Genomic DNA, 9,659 nt, shown 5'->3' with positions numbered 1-9,659 from the left:
TGTGGGTCGGGCAGACTAAGCCCATTAAGGGCTAGTCTGGCCGGCCACATTAAGGGGTAACCCTAATTAGGGTTTTATCCCTAATTGGGAATCCCATCTCGATTAAACTCTAACTAAATCTTATCTTTTCTGAGGGACTTTTAAGATTCCTTATTTGAGTAGGACTCTACTAAGGTAATGCCTATATAAGGACCTGTTTAGAGTTCAGAAAGGGTGTGAAATTTTCTCAAGAAGGAAATCACTCTCTTCACACAACTATTAGAGATAAATGATTTTAGAGAAAAAGTTCTCATTCTATCTATCAAGTCTAGAATAAGGAGTTCTTCATCTCTACCTTTACGAAGGTCCAAGCTGACTAAAAGAAGGGAGTTCAAGCTATTTATTCGGTGCCTCAAATAGAGTATCTACAGTTTAAGTTCTTTGATCTTCACACGCGATAAAGGTTAGTTTATCCCACTTCTAGTTCATTGTTAGTTCATGTATTCGATCCTGAATAACTTAGTATTAAACATTAGATGTTTGAGATTTCGCTACCAACACTAGTTAGATGATTAAGATATGTATTAGATACATACAATACCCAACAGGCAGTTCTTCAATCTTCATGGGGTTCTTTTTCTTCTAATTCACCAAATTGAAGATGTCTTACAGAAAGGAAAGAGAGATGGCCATCATATAACAACGTTGATTGAGTTTTAAATGAAGATTCGTTGATTGATTTTTTAATTGAAGAAGATAAAAGTTATGAAATAACTCAATCTTCATCTCTGAAATCAAATATCAATGTTTCCGGTAATATTCATAATTCTCCTCCGAGAAACTTGGTGGTGTTCTTGATGCAACCGTCATTTGTCTTTACTTGGTTCATCCTTCTTAGTTAAGTATAATAACGTTCACGATTTTTAGGGTCTTCTCATTCATGATCTTTAGGATCTTTTTATTTGTGACCTTTAGGGTCTTTTCTTTTTGCAATATTGTACTCCTTTCTATTCATGTTGTCTTTACTTTTGTAAGTTTCATATTGTAATTTATTTTAGTAAATTCATGTTGTACTCAAAGGAGTCAAAACTCTCATGTAATTTATTGGATTTAATTCTTTTGTATGAATGAAAATTCTAGTTTTACTCGAAAAAATATATATATATATATATTTACTCACTTCTTTAGGAGGGGGAGTTTGGAAAAATGGCACACCGTCGCATAGTGACCAGGTTATAAAAATTGAAGTGTCTTGGGTCCCACATATTATTTGTACTCACTTGCTTAGTTTTGAAACCAAAGTACAGTTAGTTGGGGCCAAACTAGTCTATATCTTGTGGATTAAATTCTTTACGGAAAAAGATCAGGCTATGTGGTCTCCTAGCAAGAGAAAATGAATCTCTTTCAACAAAAAAAAAAAAAAAAGAACGAGAAATTGAAGGTTGACTACCTGGTTTTCTAAACACGCCTAAATAGCATAATAGTGTGTGGTCATAAAATAATGATGTAATTATTGTGGTAGTTATGCTCATTGACCTGTTTGGAGACTGATGCGTTTATAAGAAATTATCTTCTGTCATAGATATTGACCATTAGGTACATGATTTCATGGCACGGGGCAATAGAACTAACCTGTTCCTCCGTTCCTCTTGTCGCAGGAATGAGCTAATTTGTTGAGGGAACTGGCAAAGGGTGAGGCAGGCGCGGGCATCTTGGATGTTGAGTGTCTGTCTTCTATTTTCTTAGGCAGAATAATAATGTGATCGCTCAATGAAAAGGAATGACAGGATAATTTTTTGGGTATATACAACGGCTCGATTCTTTATTGGACAAATGACGGGATAAGTCTTGGGCGGACCAATATGGTTGCCCCTCTTTCCTCAACTGAAATCTTTTTAAAGGTGTGTTCCTTTTTCTTTCTTGTTGGGTAGAATACGTAAGAATTCTGTGTCTCGTACGACCGGGGTTAGGGAACTTTTCCATCGAGGACTCTGCTTCCCTTGGTGTAAAAGGGAGAGTCCGTATTTCCCGAATGCTAGTTGTCGAAGTCAGACTTGAGCTCGGGTGCTCGGTATCATAAGAGGTTATATTCTGCCGAATGTCTATCGGAGGTCGGACACGAAACTCTGTTTTGCTAAAATCAGAGGGCTGATGTATTATGTTTAAATGTTACGTTATTTTGATCCTGTTTCAACATGACAGCCACGTAAGGCATGTGTTTTAGACACACTTTTATAGCGAAGTCGGTACTCTGGACGAGATACGACAAGACAGAGTTGTCAGCCAAGGTGGGCAGACAGATTTTTAATGAGGTGTGCTCTAATTGAGGCAGACTCATGAGGCAGGGCTACTGATGTGGCATGAAAATGCCACATTTAGATCACTTAACTTGGGTGAGTTATTTCCTTTCGGGTTTTATCTCTCAAAATTTATGTATTTTTCTTGCTAGGTAACTTATTTGAAGTAAGGAACTTTATTCGGAATAAAACAAAGCATTTATCACATTTTCATCTCATGTGGAAGAGGGAAGGAATGAGCACCATAGGTATTTTGGTCATTTTGGTAAAAATCAAAGGTTAAATGGAAAGTGGAGTCAATGGTGAGTCCGAAGGCGAAAATGGAAGTCGAATCGGAGTTCGGACGGGAAAGTTGTGGAAGGAAGAAGCAGACAGATATTTCAAGACTATTCTGAAAAAATTATAGAATGTAGAGACAAATTTGAAGGACCCCATTGGTTTCTAAATGAGAAGTAAAACCCAAAACTCAAAGTCCAAAAGGTCGAGAAGAAGAAAGAAAAAAAGAAACTTATAGGCACCCCTTTTATGTCCAAGTCAAATAGTCTAGTGTTGAGTAAGTCAAGGTTTTGTGTGGGTGGCAGAAAAGAAAAGTCTAATTTGGAGGCTTCTTCTTCATTCAACACTTACGGTTTGATTCCAAAGGAAGCTTAGAAAGGAGGAGAAAGAAGGAGGAACCAACCAAGCTTTTGCCGGCCATCATAAAAAGACCGGCAAAGCTTGGCCAAGATAACAATAGCATGGGATAGCAAGGGGTCGGCATAGAAGCCTCAAGAACCAACTCGGTTTTGACTGGTTTTGGAGCAACGAGGAGGTTGTCGGGTTTGGTCTTCAAACAGCAGCTCGGGAAGGTGAAACACGGCTGGGGTCTTCAAATTTGGCCAGGAATAGCAACAAGAACAACTCGTGACTTGCACAAAGACTCTGGACAGTAGCTATTTGGCCGGATTTTTTTTTACTTTTCCGGCCATTATTTTAGTCGGAAACCCTAGAGTTTTCTCTCGAAACTTCATTGCCTTGACCTTGCATTTTATTTTGATTTGAGCTAAATTCTAGAGAGAGAAAGCTTGGTGAAGCTTTAATGGTGGATTATTCGGGAGAAACTATCGAAATCTATATGCCAAACGGGCCCTAAATTTACTTTCGTAAAATTTGGACTAATGGAGAGTTGTGGTTTTACCCTTAATGATTTCCAAAATCAATTTTAAGAAAAATCCCGTTTGGACCCTCGGATTTTCAAAAACTTTTGATGAAACCGGGAGAAGAATTGGGAAAAAGACCGAAAAACTCCCGCTCGGGTCAAGGCCCATTAGGTCCGAGTGAAACTCAAAAGACCCAAGTCAACATCTTGGTCAAGGCCCATTGACCAAGTCTCGGGTAAGCCCAAGACTTTTCTCGGCATGGGCCGGACATAGCCCGGACCAGGGACGACATGTTCCAAATGTGTCGCGTCCCTCAGTCCAGACACGTCCTAGCCCTAGGCAGGACGCGTCCTTATGCCCCAGACGTGTCTTGACCAAGGTCGTGTCATTGAACATCTCGGACTAGGAGTCCGAGATGCCTTAGACACATCCAGACGCATCTGGTCAGCAGCTCGAGGACGCGTCTCAAGCTTGAGACGCGTCTTGACTCGTGTCGCATCTCTAAGACGCGACCTAGGTCAAGGTCTCATCCTCTCGGACTCTAAGTCCGAGAAGACAGGGACTAGTCCTAGTCCATCACGGACTAGGTGTCCTAGTCCGGGAAGGCCGGGACTCCTAGTCCGAGTTGGACTAGGGTTGTTGTCCCTAGAAGATAGGACGCGACTAAGTCGCATCCTGAAGCGCGTCCTGGGTGCGTCTCGGTCGCGTCCGGCGAGACAGGCCCATGTTTTTAGAAACTTCTAAAAACTCATCTTCTCCTTCTCTTTTCTTTAGTTGTTGTTCTTAAGCTGCTGTTTGGTGATTATTCATCACCAAAAACAGTGATTTTTCAACTTCTTTCATAAGACAAAAATCCTAAAATCATAGTTTTCGAAAACCCTTTTCAAAAAATTGAAAATCCAAGGTTTCTTTGCTTTGAAGCTCTTTCAAAACTCCGATTTTATTACGGCTAAATCTAATTCGGGCCTTTTGTATTATCTTTGCCTAAACTTCTTTTAAGCCATTTGGACATATCTGTGGGTCTTACCCATGGTCATATGTCTCATCCCTCTAGTCATATCTTCTGATCAAGTTGACACTCTTAGGTGTAACTCGTTGTGGGATCCGGGAGAAGTTAGTCGCAAATCGCTTCGTGATTCGACGATCGTAGTTGGTTTCTAGCTAAACACTATGACCTCTAAATCATCCGGACTTGATGACCTTCTTCATCAATTGTCCTATCCGACAAATTGCTCGCATTGTATCTTTGGTCGAAGGACATCCTAGGCATCTCAATCTTGGAGACCGAGTTGGCCTAGGACCTTGCCATGGGCCAGACGCATATGTAGTGTTCCACGGTGTCCCAGACCTATAAGCCAAGACTTGTCCGACCTAGGTAAAGACATGCTAAGTTGTTGGCCTAGGGCCGAGATATGCTTCGGCCGTACCAAGGCACATCCTTGGCCTAAGACCGGGACAAGCCCGTGGGCCTTGACCTTTACGGTCTTGGGCCATGACCAAGGTTTGTCCCGGGCCATTCCGAGATCAGTCTAGGACTGCGGGCTGAGATTTTTACGGTCTTCACCCGGAGGGAGTTTTTCCGTCTAAAATCCGATTTTTCTCCCGATTCCACCCAAATTGTACCGAGATTGTTCTGGGCCACCCGAAGGCCTAAAACGTGTTTTTCTTAAAATTGATTTAGGAAATCATTAAAAGTCAAACCAAATTTTTTCGAAATTGACTTGGGCCATCTGAGTGGCCAATCCAAGTTTTTCCTAAAATTGATTTTAGAAATCATTAAAGATAAAATTGAAACGCACCATTAGTCAAATTCGAATATAGACTTAAGGTCCGTTTTTGACATAGAGATGTCGACAAAAGTATCTCCCGGATAATCATGCATATATAATTGTTAGTTTTGAATATTATATGAATGCATGTGATGTGAATGCGGAAACTAGTATGCCGATATAAAGTTGTTGTCTTTCATTCTTGTTTTAAGCACAAGTGAGTGCACGCTATAATAATTTTAATTTCAATTTTCATACGATCTTCTTAGCGTTCGAGTCTTGTAATTAGAGTTTAGGATCTATGAGCCCATTGAAGAAGCTCAAGGATGGGATCCTAATTCGAGTGGCGATTCAGGCGAACTAAGGCGAAAGCAAGAAGAATCCTAAGAAGATTAGTCTTTTAGGACTAGGTGCCATACTAGGATCTATATGTGTTTGATTTATTTTCTCGCACACATTTACTTATTTATTTACGTTTTCTATCGTGGATGGTTAGTTAGTTCAAAGTTCACAATAACACATACTAGACAAAACTTAAAATTCCCTAAAGGTAATTTTGAACAAAATGCCTATAGATGGTGGGTCTGCCTCCGCAGGGTGCCATCTTTACCTTAAGACAATGCGTGTAGACCTATGGTAGAGGTCTACGCGTCTAAATGGTTTTATCAACGAGATCAGCAAAAGAGTTTTGGATTCTCGAGGCAAAAGAATGGATTCGGCATTCTTTAATGCAATCCATCAACAAAGAGGCATAAGAGAATGATCAGTGAATGAGTTCACTCACCCAAGACAACAGCGTTAAGCGCAGGGCTCTAGTCCACTTAACTCCGAAGAAATGGGATCTTGGAATCACATTATTCAATTAGGGATAATTTTATATTGAATAATGTGGGAAAACTCAATTTTTCCAAAACGATAACAAGTTTTAACTTTGCCATTCTTTCATGTAGTTTTAAAATGACAAAAGAGGCCACGTTCAACTTTCGTTTACTCCTCGACAAGGAGAAACTGAATGAGAACAACTTCTTCGAATAGGAGAACAATATGGGAATAGTTCTCAGATTTGAAAACAAGATGAATATCCTAGACACTCCAATTCTGAAATTGGATGCTTCAGCGATTGCTGAAGAAAAAGAGCATGAAAAGCTAGTTTGGAAGAGAGCAGAACCAGTAATGTGCCTGATGTTGGCAACCATGGAACCTACTCTTCAAGAGAAGTTCATTGACATGGATGCCTACACCATGATTCTACAACTTAGGGAATTGTTCCAAAAGAAGTCGAGATTGGAGAGGTTTGAGACCTCCAGAACAATATTAAGCACGCGCCTCAGGAAAAGAAAACCAGTAGGGCCTCATATTCGACAAATGATTAGACACATTGCGAAATTAGCAAAGCTTGGTTTTCCAAATATAGCCAAGACGCGTCTACCGACGACATCCTTCACTCCCTTCATAGTGGTTTCCATCAGTTCCAAATGAACTACAAAATGAATGAATGAATGAATGGGATAAAGCCTTGGAGCAACTACATGCGATGCTTCAGATAGCCAAGCAGAATGTAGAAATAGTGAAACCAAAGAAGGAGGTTCTTGTGGTTCAGAATGAGAAAGGGTTCAAGAAGGCTAGAAAACAGAAGAAGAAACCAGTGTCCAAAGGAAAAGGCAAACAAGTCGCTAAAGCCAAGGATAAAGGTCCTCCTTCTAATCCTAAATGTTTGTACTGCAATGACATGGGCCATTGAAGAGAAACTGCCCTAAGTTCCAGGAGGACAAGAAGAATGACAGTGGCTGTTAATTTAACAAATGCTGTAAATTCCCATTTCGGTATTGGATACCTAATGCTCTTATCATTGTGAATGTACAGGAGCGGTTGGAAACTGAGTATCTGGCTGAAGGAGAAAAGATCCAAGAATGAGCAGAGGCAATGATTGCTGAGGATGGTGAAAGGGATTGAACTCTTCTTTAGGCACTAATCTAGATTAGTTTTAATTTTTCTAGTAAACATCATCTCTTTACTGAGTATTATGGAGAATCAATAAAGAAGTTTAATTCTATATTGAGGTGTTATAATAGTGCTAAATTAACAAATCAATTATACCAAATAACTAAGAACGCTTCACGGAAGAAAATGGATGAACAATCAATTTTCTCAAAACGAAGCAGAGGATCGCACAAGAAAGTAGAATCATCCGTAAGGATAAATGACATTTGAGCCAAACACAAAGGTTGATCGTCATAAAATTTTATAACTCCACTTCAGACCTATCTAATAGGATAAAATTGAATATTGTTAGACAAATTTAATGAATCATACCATGTCCTCCAAACCACTATAAAAAAATGTCTAGATACAGTATGAAACTTACTCTGCCTAATAAGCTGAAAGGGCTACATAAGGATATGAAATTGCAAGGATTCCAATACTACCTTTGTAAAGTCCGAAAAGCTGAGCTTATGTAAAATAGTTTAAAGGGCACAAAATTAGCAAGTCCGACGGAATTTTCTTTAGAAGAAATTTTGGCCTTCTCAACAACCAATCAAAGAACAAAGTTCTTGTTGCTCGTGATAGTATCTTCCTAGTAATTGGTTCGATGAAGAACGATTATTTAAGAAGGATAAGTGGGAGAAAAGTACACAGCAAAGTAAGTTCGAGGAAGAGCAACAACACTATTAAAAACAGTAAATCCTGATTCCTTGAGGTAGGGGAATAAAAGGTAAAGTATGACGAACTCTAAATACCTACCGCACAAGACGAATTAGATTCGCAAGAAAAAGAGAACCCTCAAGTAGTTGAGAAAATTCCTTTGATGTTCAGAACCTCTTAAGGTCTCATAATTGCTTATCTATCTCAGAAGAATGAGATCTTACTGATAAAACATAAAAGCCACATCCCTCTAGTCATATCTTCCGATCAAGTGGACACTCTTTGGTGTAGCCCGATGTAGGATCTAGATGAAGTGAGCCGCGAATTTTCCCCGTGATTCGACGATCGTAGTTTGTTTCTAGCTAAACCCTATGATCCCTAAATCGTCTCCACCCGCAAGTATACGGGCGTCAAGTAATAACCCGGTAAGACCGGGATCGATCCACGAAGATAGGAAGGTAATACGAATATCGAAAGAGTCTAACCCACCGGTTTAAGTGTCAGTCACTAACTCAGACTAAAAACAAAAAGATAATAAGTTGGGTTTTTGGATTGATTTCAAATAAATAAACAAATAAGGCTAACTAAACTAAAGGTGAGAAGTAAGGGAAGAGTCGAGCAAGAATCGAATGAGAGGGATACTTCGATCCACAAAGTCGATAGTGACTAGTACTAATGATCTATAAGCATAAAAAGTTAGTTAACTTCACCCATTTACTTGGATGGGTCAACGAACTCTTGGTTTAACTCAGATTCCAGTCCATGAACGGTCTAAAAACCCGGAAGATTTTATCATTAAGAGCAATAAAACTCTTTTGTCACATCAAAACATTTTTCACGAGTATCCGACTACAAAAACTAGCTAGACATGGCGATACAAATAATAAATGGGAAGAAAACAAAGAAAGACACGAGTTAAGGTGAGAATCTCCCTATTCCAATGAGGCGCGAGACTAAGATCGACGGGAAATATAAGTGTTCAAGTGTTGTCGATCTCCCTGTAACAGAATGCAGGGGTCCCCTTAACAGTGTATAATAGGTGTCCTGTCAGCAGAACTTGACCTCCCCTTATCGGTCAGTATCATCTTCTTCCTATCAAAACAATCTACCATTAAAGCTATAACTAAGCTTTCTCTCTCAAGAAATTTAAGCACCAAAGCACAAGGAAATCACAACCAAATATAACCCAAGGATTCTAGCAAGATAATAAGAAGAATCAATCACAAAAATTGCTCCAAAATCTGGCACAAAGAAAGCTTCAAACTCCGGCCAAACAAAGGTGAAAATTCTGGCCAAATCTGTAAGTCCCGAGCTGCTGTCGGCCTACGGAAATACAACCCCTGTCTTCGCTTGAAGCAACTCGAGCCGGCCAAGACCCTAACAGCTGCTGTTCATCTCGTGCCCTAACTCCGATGGAGATCCCGAGCTGATACTTCTCCTTCTCGGCTATACCGTGCTGCCTCTATCCCGTGCTTCCCGCGGCTGCTGCTGTTCCCGAGCTCTCGTGCGAAGCAACCTGAGCCGGCCGAGTTGTTGTTGAGCTTCCGAGCTGCTTCCCGTGATTGCTGGTGATGAAGAGCAGCTTCAATGGAGTTCCGAGCAGCTTCGGTTCCGGCTAACTTGTTGTCCCAAACTCCAGCTGTGCCGGCCAAGCTTTGGCCGGCGGCTACTTTTCCTTTCTCTCCCTTCCTTTCTCTCCCTTCCTTTCCTCCACACCAAAACCCTAATTTCTAATTGTAGAAGATGAAGTCCCCCCAGCCTTTTTTTCCTTTTATTTTATTTTTCCTTTACTAAAATTAAGACCCTTAACTTGACCACCTCCATAGACTTTG

At 40.2% G+C, this 9,659-nt stretch overlaps 1 long non-coding RNA gene across 1 annotated transcript; it reads left to right on the top strand.

Moving 5' to 3' along the window:
- The first annotated feature begins 1,566 nt into the window (after positions 1–1,566).
- On the top strand, positions 1,567–5,398 carry LOC147537917 (uncharacterized). The gene is made up of 2 exons (XR_015224924.1): positions 1,567–1,880; positions 2,429–5,398. It is a non-coding gene; the product is annotated as an uncharacterized LOC147537917 (long non-coding RNA).
- The last annotated feature ends 4,261 nt before the right edge of the window (positions 5,399–9,659 follow it).

The sequence above is a fragment of the Eschscholzia californica genome, unplaced genomic scaffold (genome assembly GCF_041429995.1).
Source record: "Eschscholzia californica isolate CP2 unplaced genomic scaffold, dmEscCali1.0.p SCAF_5, whole genome shotgun sequence".
Classification (NCBI taxonomy): Eukaryota; Viridiplantae; Streptophyta; class Magnoliopsida; order Ranunculales; family Papaveraceae; genus Eschscholzia; species Eschscholzia californica.
The sequence above is the reverse complement of the archived record's forward strand: the minus strand, read 5'-3'. Positions and strand labels throughout refer to the sequence as shown.